The sequence below is a fragment of the Gasterosteus aculeatus genome, chromosome 10, assembly GCF_964276395.1.
Source record: "Gasterosteus aculeatus chromosome 10, fGasAcu3.hap1.1, whole genome shotgun sequence".
NCBI lineage: Eukaryota > Metazoa > Chordata > Actinopteri > Perciformes > Gasterosteidae > Gasterosteus > Gasterosteus aculeatus.
The window spans coordinates 2,874,378-2,893,760 of record NC_135697.1 but is presented as its reverse complement, the minus strand read 5'-3'; the positions used below and the strand labels follow the sequence as shown (position 1 = coordinate 2,893,760).

Genomic DNA, 19,383 nt, shown 5'->3' with positions numbered 1-19,383 from the left:
GGCATAGATCACTCCCATCAGCAAAGCACAGGATCTGGCGACAGGTGTACGTCGAGCTTCTCCACATCCTTGTAAAGGAAATTAGAAGGTGTTAGGATGTATAAAATGCATAGCTCAAGCTCTTCAGGTTGATGTGCATTAGGGAATGCAGGGTGACCATGTACTTCAACGCATAGCAGAGGCTGGTGTATTAAAACAGCCATATCTCCAAGTGGGAAGGCTACAGAGACATGCAGTTCAAACAAAATTAAAAGCGTACTCAATTACTTATGTTATAATGTTTGAAAAGGTCCTCCTCCTTATCTCCAAGTGTCACGGTGTGGTTTCATTTGTTGTCCTATTTTGTAGTTTTCTGCTTCTTGTCTCCCTGGGTAACTTCACTACCTGCCCGGTCCTGTCATCCCCTGTAATTGTCTGATCGTTTCCACCTGTGTCCAAACACCTGCACCTCCTAGTGTATTTAAGCCGTGTGTCTCTTGTCACTGTCTATTGTCCTGGATGTTCCTCGTTCCTGCCTGCCTTTTTGCCCCCTCTTCCGGTCTTCCTTTTTGCCCCGTTCCTGTGTGTGTTTTTGCCCGCTGGCCTTTTCTTTATTGCCCTTTTGACTATTAAAGTCTTCTTTCGTTACTCCACGTCTGCATTTGAGTCCTGCCTTCCTGCCCGACCCTGACAGAATGACGCAACCACGAAAGGACTCCGCAGACCCGCTGCCAGACTATGGACCTAACTACATGGATATTAGGAGCCCGTTCTGGCAGCGGAAGACAAAATTTGTATTCGGTCCCAGGAGCTATCACCTCGCCTGCCTCGAGCTCCGGGACCTCCTAAATCCCAGTGGGAGCACTGGCAAGAGGAAGCACCGACCTCCCGTTCCTGCTGGGCCGCCGCAGCAATCTCCCGTTCCCGCTCCTCGACTAGCTCCTTCGACCCCGGTATCGGCCCCGACCCCGCCAGTACCGGTCCCGAGACTCAGCCCCGACCCCGCCAGTACCGGCCCCGAGACTCAGCCCCGACCCCGCCAGTACCGGCCCCGAGACTCAGCCCCGACCCCGCCATTACCGGCCCCGAGACTCTCAGCCCCGACCCTCTCAGCCCAGACCCAGAGACTCTCAGCCCCGACCCTGACTCAGCCAGTACCGGTCCCGAGACTCAGCCCCGACCCCGCCATTACCAGCCCCGAGACTCAGCCCTGACCCCGCCATTACCGGCCCCGAGACACTCAGCCCCGACCCTCTCAGCCCAGACCCAGAGACTCTCAGCCCCGACCCTCTCAGCCCAGACCCAGAGACTCTCAGCCCCGACCCTGACTCAGCCAGTACCGGCTCTGAGACTCCAGGCCCCGACCCCGAGACCCCGACGCCTCCAGTCCCCGCTCCCCGACTCGGGCAACCCTCCCTCCTATCCCATGGACCTCTCCCACCCCCCGGTTGGTGATCTGGGGGCCGTCTGGGATCTGGCCCTTTAGGGGGGGGCTATGGTGGGGGCTGAGCCGGCGACTCCGGAGGTGTTCCGTGTCCCCCGAGCTGCCGGCGACTCCGGAGGTGTTCCGCGGCCCCCGAGCGGCCGCCGACGACTGTGGCGGTGTTCCGTGTTCCCGAGCCGCAGGATCTAGGTTCCCTCGATTACGATGGTTGCACGCCCATCACCAATGATGGCAATCTTCATCACTTGCATGGTCTACGTCGAGCTTTTCCACATCCTTTTAAAGGAAATCAGAAGGTGTTAGGATGTATAAAATGTATAGCTCAAGCTCTTCAGGGTGATGTGCATTATGGAATGCAGGGTGACCATGTACTTCAATGCATAGCGGAGGCTGGTGTATTAAAACAGCCATATCTCCAAGCGGGAAGCCTACAGAGACATGCAGTTCAAACAAAATTAAAAGCGTACTCAATTTCTTACGTTATAATGTTTGAAAAGGTCCTCCTCCTTCTCTCCAAGTGTCACGTGTGGTTTCATTTCCCGTCTTATTTTGTAGTTTTCTGCTTCTTGTCTCCCTGGGTAACTTCACTACCTGCCTGGTCCTGTCATCCCCTGTAATTGTCTGATCGTTTCCACCTGTGTCCAATCTTTAAGCCGTGTGTCTCTTGTGTCACTTGTCGCGTCATTGTCTATCGTCCTGGATGTTCCTCGTTCCTGCCTGCCTTTTTGCCCCCTGTTCCTGTGTGTGTTTTTGCCCACTGGCCTTTTCTTTATTGCCCTTTTGACCATTAGTCTTTCGTTACTCCACGTCTGCGTTTGAGTCCTGCCTTCCTACCCGACCCTGACACCAAGATGGACTATGAGGCAGAGAATGGCAATTTCTCTGTGCTCCACGCCCCTATTGATGTTTCCTCAGTTTCCAGATGTTCACCAACCCCGATTCAGACGTTTAAAGGAAAGATGAATGAGCCATAAATTGACAGTTTATGGAGAAGAATGTGGAGCATCTGTTGGTGATCCAGAGCAATATTCACCTATAAACTTAAAGAGAGTAACAAATACATGAAATAGAAAACTAAATAATTTACCACAAAGTACTTTGACTCCATTTTGATGAATATGTGTGAGTTCCTAGAAGTTAATGTAAGATCTTTGAATATCAGACTTTATCTGAGGAGCTGATGTGAAGCTTTCTGTGTCTTTCTCTTAATAATCTCACGTCTCACGGAACCAAACTGCACCTGTTGCTCTGGTGCCTGCGGTATCAGAAAGACAGCAGCTGGGGCCGGAGGTGCTAAAAGCGGTTAATCCCACCCTGCTCCCGTACGAGGCCCGTCTCTCTGAGGACCAGAGAACACACATTGCCCAGATGTGTTCTCCCCCCTGCCGGACCGACCGAATAGTTCACCGAATTGGCCCAACACAAAAAAAGAGGTGGGGCCTTTCCCTTTTCTCTGCCGACCGACGCATCGGACAGGGGGGCGTTTTGTCCCAGGAGGTGGGGGGGTCGACCGCCCCTACTTATACATCAGCCGGAAGCTGTCCAAAAGGGAGGCCAGGTAAAGCACGGTGGGCGGTGGACTGCGGTACTACCTCCTGCGATGCTCATTCACCCTCTGTTTGGACCACGCCCCGCTCCAATGGCTCCACCGCATGAAGGATACCAACGGATCACTCGGTGGCATCTGGCTCTACAACCTTGTAACTTCAAGGTGGGCCGTAGGCTGGGGGCGCAGGGGGTATGTGGTGGCGGGCGTGGTTTTGGCTCGTCTGCAGAGGGGAGAGAGAGAGGGGGAGTGGCTCAGTGAACGGTGCCAGGTGGAGGCGATTGGCCTCAGCTGAGCTGAATGTTGATTGATTGTGTTTGTCTTGTTATTTAAAATGCAGTAAGGGCGATCGGGACGAGAAGGGAGCCGCAAAACGAGCGAGCTAGACGCCGGGAGCTCTTTGTTTTGAGGAGCGTAAGAAGCAAAATAAAAGTATTGTCAACTAAACCTACCGTGTCCTGCCTTGTTCCGGAACCCACACCCGTGACAACATGTATGCATTTTAGGGGGTTGGACATGCTGACAATAGAAGATCAAAGCACCCGCCTCATGATTAGAGGACGATCTCTACCAACTGAGCTACAGCTCCTACTGGCTGTCTTCTTCTAAATCGCTTTTGAAGGACTTAAAAATAAGTAGAAGACAACTATCACTGCCGCAAATGTATTTGTTTATGTCTTGGTCCCATTCTGTTAACTGTCAGGTGGTGGACCTTTATCCCGAGTAACGACCAAGCCCAAAATTGTAAACATTTAAAACAACAGAAATATAACAGAAATATCTACTCAATGATTAGTTTTTAGAATTACAAAAACATCTCTTTTAGACTAAAATGTTGAGATTCTTACTTCTTTCAAGCAGGAAGTGATCCACCTCGATCACGCCTCCTGAGCATTCACCTTGACGGCCCACAAACCCCCTGTACTCCCCCTCCACTGCCTCTCCAATTGGACGAGACACAGACACACAGCAGGTTCTGATTGGTTTCAAGGATGCAGCCTGTTGCTGGGCTGTTTCCATGGAAATCACTGTCATCGTGTGGATGTAGAAACTGGACTAAAGGATAGGGAAACCGCGTTGAAATCGGTGTTATATTTCTTTGTGATGCAGTTAAAATGGCACACTTTTCTCAGATGACATCTCACTCTGCATCCCAACTGTCCTCCTGCAGGATCCAACCTGCTGAACTTGTTCAAAGGCCTGCCCTCACATTCAACTCTTCAACTGTGCAACTAAACTAACCGGTTAAATCTATAAAGGGTACCAGAGGGATGAGTTGGGCTCTTGAGATCAAACATACTGTATATCATAATAATGGGGGCTGACTGTACTATTAGTTTGGCCTACGCATTGATCTGCCACAACATAAAAACTGCCTCCAATTAAGAAACAACTGGCCCCTTAAAATGAAAGAAATGTTTTAGAATGATTACATTGTATTTGTCAACATTATCATGTCCATTTTATTTTAGGAGCACTATTCCCTACATCCTTGCTTTTTGCTCTTCCTCAGCTCATAAAGTGTTTGAATTGCGACTTCAAATAGCTGGTGGGAATCCTCTGATCTACAGTAAAGCCTGAAGAAAATAATTAGAGGCAATAATTAAGAAGAAATATTTGGAGGGAGAACCGCAGAGGGAGGGATATGGAGTGATATGGAGAGGAGAGAGACTAATGGACCGAGAAGACCAAGAGTCCATATTCGCTTACAAGCGCCAGCAGATATCCGATTTAACTCACAAATAGTGTTTGTATTTTACGGTAGAGCGCTGACTTATCTGCGTGGCATTTAGCACGCACATACGACAAATAAACTGCAAGGAAAGCGTCCGGCAGCACTTTGAGTTCTGCTTTTTAAAATGAAAGCAAATGATTGTTTAGCTGTGGCTTGATGGCTTGATGATGGATCAGGCAGCTTTACTTACAGGGATATTTTTGGTCATTGGAAAAGAAGAATGTTGATTGTTTGATTTTTAGTTATTCTTTGCCGCAGATGTACCTGCCAATGTGGAGATTATTAACTGCATTAAGATTTTAGATCAATTAGGATTACGTAAGCAATAAGCATTAACGGCTTAATAGAGAGTACATGGATACAGCTTTGGTTTTATACGTGAGTTAAAAGACCAAGTGAACCAAGTGAAGTGTAACGCACCACAAGAGACCAGAGTGAACTCAAGCGCAGAGCGCAGTTTTATTAGCGGGGTACAGACAAGGATCAGGCGTGGTAGTGTCCGGTGAACAGGCAGGGGTCGAAAAGCCAGGCAAGCAGGGAACAGAGAGAACACAAACCATTGTAACGTGCCACAGAGGGGTGACTGAGATCCCGAGCTTTGGACCTTAGTATTCCGGAGACTGGGAACGTCTGTTTGTGACATGAAGTTTATTCTGAAAAGATACGAGTCACTCACAGTAAACCTAAGGTATACCGTGCTTTATGGTGTATTTTATTCTAAATCAACCTTAATTTACGAAACGGGCATCATCGCAATCACAATAATTTATTACCATGTATGTTGCAAAGAATTTTTCTTGTTGGGATGGTGTAAACAATCAAAATAAATACACAAGCATGTGCACAAGGGGAAAAGTCTAATTATGTTTGAATATAAAATAAAGTGTAAGATATTATATATTAAGTAATTAGCCGAGACGATGTGCAAAAATTGTGCAAAAATCGGGCAAGAGAGCTTGCCATGCAGCAGAGAGGGGATGATTGTTTTCAAGCAGAAGTGCACAAACAAGATGCTGGTGAATGACAGGATCTGCATCATCTGCTACAGACCTGTTGGCTCCGTAGGCAAATTGCAGGTGGTCCAGGAGTGGGTCGGATCTCAGGTGGGACTGGACAAGGCGTTCAAAAGACTTCATGACCACACAGGTGAGGGCGTCGAGCTTGTAGTCATCAAGTCCTGTGTTACTTGGGTTTTTAGGGTCGGGGAGGATGATGCAGGCTTTGAAGCAGGTCAGTAGGTAGCATGTCTCCAGCGAGGTGAGACAGAAAACGGGCCGGCTGCCTTCCTGGGGTTCTGACGTTTGAACTGGTTGAGGACTGGGCGCTACGCCTGCTGGACGTTGCCCTACGGTGGGATGTAAACCTTAACGATGATGTCTGAAGCAAACTCCTCTGGGGAGTAAAAACTCATGATGACATCATCTAGGTCAGGGGAGCAGTGGTGCAGGACCTCTGTCACGTTGCTGTACCAGCTACTGTTGGTGTGAAAACAGATAGTGTCCCCTTTCAGCAAGAGCTTTCGACTTGTCGGTAATGCATATGATCTCGTTAGAGCGCATACTGCCGCTGTCACGGTAGTTTTCTGCATCATGTCTTCCTGGTAACTTCACTTCCTGCCTTGTCCTGTCTTCCCCTGTGATTGTCTGTCATGTCACCAGCACCTCTCTAGTGTATTTAAGCCATGTGTGTCTCTTGTTACTTTGTCATTGCATATTGTCCGGAGGTGCATGTCACTGCGTTCATGCTTCTTGTCTACGTCCTGCTTCTTGGAATCTTGCCTTTTTGGAACTTGGAACTATTAAAGCCTTTTTGTTTTTTTGAAAAACTCTGCGTTTGAGTCCTCCCTTCTATCCCCCCCTTGCTGACAGCCGCTTCTAGTTATCTGATTTGAAAAACCTTCCCTAAAAACAGGCCGCCATGTATTCATTGTTTGCCTCCGTGTGCATGAAAGCATTGACGCCCAATCATGCCTTCTGCTTGCAATGTGGGTTCAATATGTTGTCATGTCTTACATCACGCGGTGGAGCAGAAAGAGATCAATCTGCAAGAGGAGGAGGGCGTCTGCTGGTATTCCCTCACTGAGATCACCCGTATACGTTTAATATCAGCTGTAGGCGGCCATGAAATGATGGACAGGAACAAGACACAAGGACAAGAAGCGTCCTTCTGGTCCGCCCTGCTGGAATGTCTCTGACCTGAGGAAACACTGTGATGAGGTTTCCTCCTGTGACATCTATCCTCCCTTCCCTCTGTCTCATTCATATCAGATACAGTGTTTACTCTGGCTTGCTGCTCTCTCTGCTGGAGGACTGTTGAAACTACATGTTGGTACTTCAAATGGGGGTACATGCAACCCTCCAGTTTAACTTCTGTAATATGTAAAGTAAGGTGAATTAAATCAGCATGGAAATGGTTTCACACAGGACTGCGGCGTCCTGGGTGATAGTCCTGTGTTTTTATCACTAGTTGCAACTCCCCCTTCCCCCATCACCCCAACACCCCCCATGTAACGTATAAGTCTTCTGACCTGAGAATGATATGGTTGCTCATTTGAATCTAGCTTTTAAAATTCCATTAGTCGGAAGATAAAGCGTTAAATATGCCAGTGAACTGACAAATAGAGACTGATGGATTGACCTCTAAAATCCTTCTCACATATAGAGGATTATTCCTTCCACAAGCTCTCACCCAGGAGGGTCGCTGAAGCGATCGTTTCAGAAAATGCGATTCATGAAATGTGCAGTCATTTTCCCCCCGTTTGAATACAGCTGACTGATTAGTTTACAGCTGGGTAACGGTTCTAGCAAGCAGACAGAATGTGAATTGCTGTTGCTGCGTTAATGACTCCAACTACAAAGAAGAGACCGCAATTAACACAAAGACAGCAATTAACCCTCGAAGATGTGAGAGCATCACTAAACATGTGTGACAATGTGTGTAAGGATACCTGCTGTTGCTTGATTTGCTAACGCCAATATGTACGAGCCAGAAAATTCATTTATGGATGGAAATTATTCAGTGGTGGGATTTTGTGACGTGAGGAGGAGCCACCAATTGTCTTCTTCTGGGACAGTCAACCTCTTTTTAGCTTACATGCTGGTCTAACTTCCACATGGCATTCAGAGTCATCTAACCTTTTATTTACACAAAGACTCAATTCATACCTCAGTACGCGAACATTCAAAGATATTGTAATTTACCCGTATCTGACACATACATTTGACAATCTACCGTTTCAGCCCAAAACTGTTAACCATGAGATGGTGCTAATGAAGGAAAGTCTGTGGATCTGTTGGCGTTACACCTGCAGTCAACCTCCAAACAGCATCACTGCAGGAACTAGACTGCACAACGACAAACATATTTCTCAAATTGTTCTTTAACCCTCCTTTTGTCCTCGGGTCAAAATGACCCGCCACTGTGTTAAAAAAATAAATAAATCCCCTAAACGATATTTTTTTAACTTGAAATGTTATGACCATGAGGCAAATAGTTATTTACACACCACAGAATGTTACAATGTTTTAGTTGTGTCTTGGATCAATCAGTAGCAGAAGTAACCAAGACAAATCAGGTGGTCTTCTTGCGTACTGCTGTGCCTTTTAATCAGTCTCCGATCAATTAATAGTAAATGTGAACAAGACAGTAGCAGACGTAAACCACACAAGTTAGGTGGCGTTTTCGCAGACTGCAGAGCTGTTTTTCTGTGGATTTACAGAGGTTATAAAAGTGCTGCAGATGACAGAACCCCGAATTCTCTCTGTGCTGAAGCCCATGAGTGTGCGTTATAACGTTGAAGAGGCTCTAGAGCTGATTTTTTCACATGTCCAGCAAGACAACTCTGATTCAGAAGAGGAAGTGGAGGATGTATCAGAAGAAGAAGATGGGGAGGAATACAACCCGGAGCATGATGAATCATCTTCAGCAGAAGAAATGAACCCTGAAGCTGAAAGAGAGACTTTCCATTCAAAAAATGGCAAAATAACATGGTCCTCAGCAGCATATGACCAACACGGCAGCATGCAGAACAAAACGTCTATACAAATAAAGTGGAGAGGGAAAACTCAGGTAGTCACACATTTTGTGGTGAATGACACGTTGTTTCTTCAAGCAAGATCAAAATTTGGTGTTTAAAATTCAATTAAGCTGCACACTGCATGAAAAGTGAGATTTTCTTCCCCGTAAACGCCCGGAAATCTCCCTAATTTCCGACAGTTTCCGACAATTTGCAACCCGCGCACGTCGCGTTTGTCTGTGCCACAATTTGTCGGAAACGAACCATGGCGTAGGTGGAGAGCTGGCGGAGGTGCAAATGGCCCGAATTAGCATTTGAATGCAGCGAAACCGTGGGTGGCCGAGCGGAGCGGGCTTGAATAACCTTACTCCTTATTGGATGAAACCACAACGTACTACCAAATAAAATCACTCGTGATTGGCAGCAAAACCCCACCTGGGCAGACCGGGCTTGAGTTTCCTTGTTCATGATTGGATGAAATCCCAACTTTCAATCACTCGTGATTGGTTGGCAGATCTGTCGCTATTGGTCACCCGCCTCATTTTATTTATATATTCATATTATGCTGTATATTCATTTCATGGTTATCCTATGCAGGCTACTACACTATTATTAGGATACCAACCAGGACATCAATGAATTTATAGAGAAAATGAACATTTGCCACATGTTTATGCAAAGAAAGAGCTTTATTAACAACACACAAACAACAACTACATACAAAGTGAGGATCTGCCCACACTTGGGTAACGGCGGTTTAAAAACTACAGCTCAGTAAACTGTCCGTTTGCCTCCTCGGGGTTGTAGACCGTCACTCGCGGCGTGTTTTCCGAGGCAGGTCTGTTGTGCAGGCGGCTCGTGTGCGTGTGGCGACCATACAATCCACCCCGAGACCCCGCCAACAACGCCGTCCCCTCCGTCCGACGTGAGCTCCACGGTGGCGGATTTCTACCTCGTCATCAGCCAGCACACTTTGTCTCGATTCCAGCAGCTGTAAAAACAACAATGAATCAGTACTGTGCGATGCGTACGGACACAACACATCGATCAATGCACCTGAAACAAGTCAGCAAATAAACTCTGACCCTCTTTCTTCTCGCTCGACTCCGCACTGAATCCTTCGCAGCTTCCGCCCGCAATGAGAGTTCCGGCTGAACCTGAAGCTCCTGCGTCCCGTCTCACAATACGTCTCACAGGCGGCTGGAAAACAATTAAATGAGTGTGGTATGAATCCAAAAAAAATCAAACGCAAATCACAGTAACATTTAACAAGGAAGGAGAAATAGTGTCACTTGCACACAATGAGGTCGTCTAAATCTGGACTTTTCCCGGAGCAAATACGAGGTCACCGCCTCATTATGAGGCGAGATTAGTCTGTGAAAACAAAATGTACAGTTATGATCGGTATCCATACGTATATATTCCCTTATACCGCAGAATGAAAGCATATTCTGTAAATCTGACCCTTGCTCCGGTTCGTAGCGCCTGTAATTCGTCTCGGAGTTGTGAAGACGGCGCATCGCTTCCTGTAAACGACACGGCAAAGAAAACACACTTTAATAAAGCTGTTTCTGCTCACTTGTAAGGCTACTAGGCTACTAGCTTAGCTAGCAGTCATCGAACGTATTCTTACCGCCATCTTGGGATTGTGCGCCCGTCTCCTCTTCTTTGAGTCGGTTCCTCTCCTCTATGGACAGAAACCCGCAGAGTCCCGAACGCTCCAGTGGAGCGAACCGCTCGTTGATATCGGCAGTTTGTTGTTGGAGTTGACGAGACGATCCACTGAGAGCTTTCAGCAGCTTCTTCTGTCTGTCTGCGGACTGGCCGAAAGTTGGTGACCGCGGAGAGGAGTTGAAGGCGAGTTGAACGCGAGACGTCGTCCAGCCATTATTCACGAACCAGCAAAAACCAAACAAAGGAACTGGAGATACAGTTCTTCTGAATATAGTAACACACATGTCTGTTTGTATGCTCGTCTTGCAAGTACTGCTGTATCAGTCATGCTTATGACCTCACACGTGATTGGACGAGGAGTCTAAGAGTCCTCCAATCACATACGAGGTTATTGTTATAGGGAAGGACCAGTATTTTAGGAAGACAAATGGTTGGGACTTTGAAACAGCTGATATGCTTTATGTAAAGCCGTGTTTTGGTGTCAGCAGAACGACTTTCCCTAGAAATCTGTACAGTGGTGCCTCTTTCTCCATTCCACCAGACACTCTTGAGTCTGACAGACATGCAATGTTGACAATGTATCATCACATGTACCCTTGTGTCACTGAGGTTGAATGTTTTGCCATGACATGTAAACGGGTAACATATATGAATGTAACTTACTCAATCGATAGATGCAGAGCATAAAGGTCAGCATATGTTCATGCTAAGTGGTGTGGAAACACTAACAGTTTTGAGGAACCCGTCCTTGACCCTCTAGCAGAACTACGACCAGCCATTATAAAGCAGTTTATAGTTGTTAATGTTGTGTCAAAGGGTACGGCATTTAAACATGTTCTTGCACAAGTTTCCTGGCTTCATCTCCACCCGGACAGACATTTTTATGGAAAGCCAATAGAAGTTTGGGGCTTGCAGGGAACAGACACGTCATACAGCATCATTTCTGCCAGTTGAACGCATTGCTAGAAGATGTGTGGTTAATACATCCTCTGTGCATTTAAGTAAGACCAAAGAAAAGGTCACTGTAGTCCTGCCACTATGCACTGTAGCTGAGCTCTAGGAGACTGTGATCTCTGCAGACCCCTCATGCTGATTCAAATGTTGTTTGCATGGAATGCTCATTTTACCTCGATTAAAACTAACCAACTAAGAAGTTGTTTTGTGTATCTTTTTTACATAACATTTGCCTTTGCTAATGGCGTACACAGTAATCTAGCATATTTGTAATAAATTAATCAATTCAAGCTAAAATGTAAGACTATAATTAGGCTACTGAGCCTGATCTATTTGTACCAGAGATTTTCTTACCTTTTAAAAAAATGTCACCTGGGCTAAAACTCCCTCTGCGACCCTGATTTGCATTTGAATAGCTCACCGCATTTTCATTTACATGTCAAAGCCTCCCCTAGAATTAGGAGGAGGGGGGCCATGGGGGGACAACTGCCAAGGGAGGCCCACATCAATTTCTGACAATTTACGGCAGTTTTCGGCGTTGCCCGCAAATTGCCGCAAACCTGAAATTCCACGACAATTTACAGTGCCGCATACTGCCGAAAATCCCACTTTTCATGCAGTATGAGATCCTATCAGAGCTGGATCCAGCTCTGATGAAATGGCATGAGAGCAAAGAAAACTGAATGTTTTGCATCGTTATTTGTTATTTCTGAAAAGCACAAATTTTATTTATATTTCCAGGTTTTGTTTTGTTTTGCAGCATGTTCATATTTCTAACTTGTATCATTTTGACAGGAGATATATAAAAGCGCAATTTCATCACGGGAAGGTGGCGACGGTTCACGTGAGCTGCCGTTCACCTCGTAGGACGGTGGCGATAATCAAAGAGGCAACGCTAAAACAATAAAGGGACATGTGGATCGACCGCGCACGCTAAATGACCCATTTCTAGTGGTCGAGTGGACGGTGTGGCCGGGGTGCGGAGGGGGGTGCGGGGCGGGGGGCTGCCGTCAGTCCGCTGGTGCTCTCTCCCCGCTGGCTGCGGTCGGTTATCAGAACGTTGCCCAAATGACCCTTTTCAGACTTCATGAACAAATACAGAATCCCTGTGTGTTCATTTCTAAAGCATCGCATTAAGACACACATCACTTTATTAAAGACGCTGCGCTGCTTGCAGGTCGCTGTGTTGTGCCTGATTCTCAATAAAGTTAGAAACAATGATTTACTGCGAACGCGTGGCCGTGAAGATACTCGTTAACATGTGATTTGCATGAGGAGGAGGACGCGGGTCCATGTCTCTACTGAAAAAGAAATATGAACATGCTGCAAAACAAAATAAAACCTGGAAATATAAATAAAATTTGCTTTTCGGAAATAACAAATAACGATGCAAAACATTCAGTTTTCTTTGCTCTTAAGCCATTTTATCAGAGCTGGATGCTTTGCATCTTTTTTTGGCAACAAGTTGGTTTATGTTTGGCGCGAGGTCCCGTGTTGTGGAGACTCTCAGGATGGACTGAAGGTTCATCAGTGAGACGACTCCTGTGTGCTGTTTTGTTTGTCTTCACTGAGAACAGCTTCTCACGCAGATATGTGCTACCAAACATGCACAAGGTTCGAAGTAGACGGAGCTGGGACATTGCTGCGGGACTGGAGTGAATAAACAGTGTCGGACTTTGTCTTTAGCGTCCCATCACACTGCAGCTCAATCAGCTCCATCTGGATCTGCACAGGTGCAGTTTCCACGTCGACGGCAAATGGGTTGCGAAACAACTCAAAATTATTTTTTTGTCCCTCAAAATCACCAAAGCGCCGCGCGAACTCCGCGCGCAGTGCGCTCAGTTTATCAGCAACGTGCGTATTTGGGAACACCGCTGTGCCGCATTAGTTGGCAACAGGGAAAGTGGGGCAAGTTGCACTGGTGCATTTGTGTCTCCCATAAAATCAGCTTCACTGGAAATGCCTTCACTGCGTCATACATGTCGGTGATCATGCGGTCACGTCCCTGGAGCTGGAGGTTTAAGGCGTTGAGACGAGCGGTTATGTCAGCCAGAAACGCCACGGAAAGCGCTCGGCAAGGCAGCTGAAGCGCTGCATTATGGGATCGGTAGTTTATTCTGTTATCAGCGCTTCATATCGTCGGGCCATTAGTAACAATAATATAAAATGATCTCGCGGGCCAGATATAATTGCATGCCGGGCCGGATATGGCCCGCGGGCCTTGAGTTTGACATATATGCTCTAGGTGGTCTTCAAACACGTTACTCCACCTGTTGTTCTGGCGGTAAATTGCTCTGCAACACACGCAAGTGTGTGTTCAAAATGAAGAAACGCCGGACGGACAGAGGGCATCGGTGATCGAAGGTTAAAATCAAATGTATTTAATAAAAGAAAGGGTGTTGTGGTAAAAGTAGTGAGCAGGGTTTCCACCTTCAATACAAAATAATAACCCTGCGATCCCCGGTGATTCCTCCCACCCTCGTCGGTACTTTTGCATCCGCTTTCGGTTCATAGCTGGACGCGGGCGGATGTATCTGAGCCATAGATATTATATACAAAGGCCTTTATATATAATATCTATGTCTGAAGCTGCCTCCGCCATTCTTTCAAATCCAACCTACGCCAAGAGACCCGCCCTCCTCTGACTCTGATCCGCAGTGTGAAGGAGTGCTAACTTTTTAATAACGGATCAAAAATATTAATGCACGCGTTTTAAAAAAAAGATAACAAGGAAATTGTGTTCATAGCGGTTTGGGATATTTTTGTTGATTTCCGAGATTCAAGTATAGTTCTCCTTTTTGTGTGTGATACAGTGGAGAAAATAAAGTATTTATTTTGCAGGAATGTAACCATAGAAACCATTTGATGACATCCGACATAGTGTCGTTTGATGTCATCACTCTTTGATCTTGCAATGTAACCATAGCAACCATTTCACACTGTGTGATGTCATCACGTTTCCATGGTTACATGCCTGTCATCTGATCTTATCAGTCTTTCCTTTGATCTGGCAAGGCATTCCATTCCATACCTCAGAACATAACAGAAGTGCAGAGCTCCTGAGAGCTGAAGTTGTGAAAATCTGTCTAATTTTGAAAAAACGTTTTACCCCCAGTACAAGGACTCATCTGCACAATGTCAGGTGAGGTTTCCTCAGACATGGACAACTCCAGCAGTGAGGAATCATCCTGTATGGAATCCAACTCTGAAACTCCAACCTCAGCAGAACCATTGCAGGAAAAAGAGCTCTCCATACTCTGCAACAAGTCTGTACAATACAAAGTATTGGAGTTTATTGGAGAAGGAACTTTTGGCAAAGTAGCCAAATGTGTCAATTTGAAAGCAAATGAGAACACGGCCATGAAGATCCTCAAAGACGTCAATGATTATGCCAACGAAGTACAAATGCTGGAAAAGCTCTGGAAACTTGATCCAGAGAAAAACAACTTGGTGGGATTCGTGGATAATTTCATAGTTGATGACAAGTCTTGCATCGCTTTTGAGTGTTTAGACAGGAGTCTTTTCGATTTGATGGAACAGAGAGAGGCACCATTGACTCTTAATGAAATCCGTCCTATAACTCGTCAGCTACTTGTAGCACTCAACGCCCTGAAGGGTATCGGCATCCTTCATGCAGACGTAAAACTTGACAACGTTATGCTCGTCAACCACCAAGATGAGCCCTTCAGAGTGAAATTAATTGACTTTGGTTTGGCCATGCCAGCCTCCGAAGCACGGGAAGGAATGATTGCACAACCTATTGCATACCAAGCACCAGAAGTGTCCTTGGGCCTCCCCATATCTGAAGCCATTGACATGTGGTCACTGGGATGTGCCTTGGCATCTCTGTTTTTATACCAAGACATCTTCATTGGTGAATCTTTGTACGACGTAATGAACACTGTTTGCTGTCTGCTCGGTCAGCCACAAGACCACCTGCTAGATGCTGGAAAATACACTCACCAGTATTTCAAGAGGGAACGCTGCTCTCCCAATTCACAATGGAGACTGAAGACACCGGAAGAGTACAAGAAGGAAAATGATGACCAGCTGCAATTGTCAGAGTGGGAATTTGACCGAATTGGAAATTTGGCTGACGCAGTAAACAAATATTCAAATGCAATTGAGGAGGTTGAAGTTGAAGACACAAGGGCATTTTTAAATCTCCTTCAAATGTTGCTCAATCCAGATGCTGAGATGAGAATAACACCTCAGCAAGCCTTGGAACATTCTTTTGTCACCATGAGTCACCTGGCTGACTACGCTCACAGAAGCTCTTATACACAAGCTGCCTTTGAGCTGATGGTCGTCTGCCCTGCGTGTGATTCAGACGAATGTCATGAATATCTCAGCGATTTTGAAAGCGACACGGCATCATCTGACTCAGGAAAGGTTTCCTCAAACATGGACAACTCCAGGACTGAGGAATCATCCTGCATGGAATCCAACTCTGAAACTCCAACCTCACCGAAACCATTGCAGGAAAAAGAGCTTTTTATACTCCGCAACAAGTCTGTACAATACAAAGTATTGGAGTTTATTGGAGAAGGAAATTTTGGCAAAGTAGCCAAGTGTGTCAATATGAAAACAAATGAGAATACGGCCATAAAGATCCTCAAAGACGTCAATGATTATGACGACGAAGTAGAAATGCTGGAAGAGCTTAGGACACTTGACCCAGAGAAAAACAACTTGGTGAGATTCATGGACAGTTTCATAGACGATGACAAGTCTTGCATCGCTTTGGAGTTGCTAGACAGGAGTCTTTGGGATTTGATGGTACAGAGAAAGAAACCATTGACTCTTAATGAAATCCGTCCTATAACCCGTCAGCTACTTGTAGCATTCAACGCCCTGAAGAGTATCGGCATTCTTTACACAGACCTGAAACTTGACAACGTTATGCTCGTCAACCACCAAGATCAGCCCTTCAAGGTGAAATTAATTGACTTTGGTTTGGCCATGCCAGTTTCCGAAGTAGAGGAAGGAATGATTGTACAACCTTGTCAAAACCGAGCACCAGAAGTGTCCTTGGGCCTCCCCATATCTGAAGCCATTGACATGTGGGCACTGGGATGTGTCTTGGCATGTCTGTTTTTTGGCCACAACATCTTCTATGGAACATCAACATATGGCGTAATGAAAACTATTTGCTGTCTGCTCGGTCAGCCACAAGACCACCTGCTAGATGCTGGAAAAGACACTCACCAGTATTTCAAGAGGGAACGCTGCCCTCCCAATTCACAATGGAGACTAAAGACAGCGGAGGAGTACAAGAAGGAAAATGATGACCAGCTGCAATTGTCAAAGAGGAACTTTGACCATATCGGAAATTTGGCTGACGCAGTAAACAAATATTCAAATGCAATTGAGGAGGTTGAAGTTGAAGACACAAGGGCATTTTTGAATCTCCTTCAAATGTTGCTTAATTCAGATGCTGAGATGAGAATAACACCTCAGCAAGCTTTGGAACATTCGTTTGTCACCATGAGTCACCTGGCTGACTATGCTCACAAAAGCTCATATACACACGCTGCCATTGACCTGATGGTCGTCTGCCCTGCGTGTGATTCAGACGAATGTCAATATCTCAGCGATTTTGAAAGCGACACGGAATTATCTGACTCAGGAGAGGTTTCCTCAAACATGGACAACTCAAGGACTGAGGAATCATCCAGCATGGAATCCAACTCTGAAACTCCAACCTCACCGAAACCATTGCAGGAAAAAGAGCTTTTCATACTCCGCAACAAGTCTGTACAATACAAAGTATTGGAGTTTGTTGCAGAAGGAGGTTTTGGAAAAGTAGCCAAGTGTGTCAATATTAAAACAAATGAGAATACGGCCATAAAGATCCTCAAAGACGTCAATGATTATGACGACGAAGTAGAAATGCTGGAAGAGCTCAGGACACTTGACCCAGAGAAAAACAACTTGGTAGACAATGACAAGTCTTGCATCGCTTTTGAGTCCAGGGCCGAGGAAGCACACTGCATGGAATCCAACTGTGAAACTGCATCCTCACCGAAACGGTTTGGGTTCACGTGTTGTTCTATTTTGTAGTTTATGCACACAAGCTAACGAGCTAACGAGCTAACCGGAGCGTCTCGCCCGCCATCCGGAGAGATAGAATGTTGCATCTTTGTCTTCAACAGAATCTGGAACGAAGCAAATATGTGTAATTAAGCTTAAAATGCCTTGCCATTCACCACAACGCCCCCCCCCCTCACACACACACAACCCCCTTTTTCCCTTTCCTCCTGCCCTGCCACTACTGCCTCTGCCATTCTACGGCCCTTTTAACCCCCATTTTTTGTATCTCCTTGTTTTAGCTTTTTAAACCATCATCTTTTAATCCCAGTCCCCCTTGTGCCAGTACCCCCGTGACCCTCTTCATTTACCATATAACCTAACCCCCGCTGAAACAGGGTTCCCACAGAAAAAATTCCATGCTACCTCCTGATTTTCCAGGTTCTATATTAAGTCATAATCTATAGGACCCTGAAGCTTTCTGCCCCCCACCTCCCCTCACAAACACAACCCCCTAGGACACTGACTACTTGCATACAGGCAGAAACTAAAGCTTTGCAAACCTGTGGTGAGGGAATTCAAGTACTGGACCAGTGAGACGCTGGAGGATCTTCGGGCGTGCTTTGACTGCACAGACTGGGATGTTTTCAGGACTGCTACTGACAGTCTGGATGAGTTCACAGAGGCTTCTGTGAGGACAGCTGTGTACCATCATGCACCAGGGTGAGTTACAACAACGACAAACCCTGGTTCACAGCGGAACTCGGAACACTACGCCTGCAGAAGGATCAGGCATTTAGGAGTGGAGACAAAGACTTGTACACAGGCAAAATACAAGTTTAGCAAGGCAGTGAGAGATGCTAAACGACTGTACTCTGAGAAACTCCAACAACAGTTCTCAGCAAGTGACTCTGCTTCGGTCTGGAGAGGCCTCAAACACCTCACCAACTACAAGCCAAAAACCCCCCACTCCATGAATGACCTCCGCCTGGCAGACGAGTTCAATGAGTTCTACTGCAGATTCGAAAGACAATGTCCTGATCCCATCCCCCACTGCTCCACCAACCTGCTGCAGTCCCCCTCCCCTCCCTCCCCCAGCCCATCAGGTGCTCACGCCTCTTCAACTATATCACCTTCCCCTCCCCCACCAGCAACGACCCTCTCTATTCTGGAGAGAGACGTTAACCGGCTCTTTAGAAGACTAAATCCCCGTAAGGCAGCCGGTCCGGACTCCGTTTCCCCTCACTCCCTGAAGCATTGTGCTGACCAGCTGTCTCCGGTGTTCACTGACATCTTCAACACCTCCCTGGAGACATGCCACGTACCAGCCTGCTTCAAGGCCTCCACCATCATCCCTGTCCCCAAGAAGCCCAGAATCACAGGACTCAAGGACTACAGGCCCGCCGCCCTGACCACTGTAGTCATGAAGTCTTTTGAACGTCTAGTCCTGACCCACCTGAAGTCCCTCACCGACCCCCTCACCGACCCCCTGCAGTTCGCCTACAGAGCCAACAGGTCTGTGGACGATGCTGTCAACATGGCCCTCCACTACATCCTCCAGCATCTGGACTCCCCAGGAACCTACGCCAGGATTCTGTTTGTGGACTTCAGCTCTGCTTTCAACACCATCATCCCGTCTCTGCTGCAGGACAAACTCTCCCAGCTGCACGTGCCCGACTCCACCTGCAAGTGGATCACAGACTTCCTGTCTGACAGGAAGCAGCACGTGAAGCTGGGGAAACATGTCTCAGCCTCTCGGACCATCAGCACCGGTTCCCCCCAAGGCTGCGTTCTTTCCCCTCTGCTCTTCTCCCTGTACACCAACAGCTGTACCTCCAGTCACCAGTCCGTCAAGCTCCTGAAGTTTGCGGATGACACCACCCTCATTGGACTAATCTCTGGTGGGGACGAGTCGGCCTACAGGTGGGAGTCTGACCATCTGGTGTCGTGGTGCAGCCAGAACAACCTGGAGCTCAAAGCTCTAAAGACAGTGGAGATGGTTGTGG

General features: G+C 46.7%; 1 protein-coding gene and 1 long non-coding RNA gene across 5 annotated transcripts in view; both read right to left on the bottom strand.

Annotated features, from left to right (window-relative positions):
• LOC120826883 (uncharacterized) overlaps positions 1 to 19,383 on the bottom strand; it is a 315,723-nt gene that overhangs the window by 270,757 nt on the left and 25,583 nt on the right. The gene's annotated exons all lie outside the window — the stretch shown is intronic.
• Positions 9,390 to 11,464, bottom strand: LOC144383442 (uncharacterized). Its single transcript, XR_013450841.1, has 3 exons — positions 10,353 to 11,464; positions 9,805 to 10,245; positions 9,390 to 9,710 (listed from the first exon to the last, which is right to left on the bottom strand). It is a non-coding gene; the product is annotated as an uncharacterized LOC144383442 (long non-coding RNA).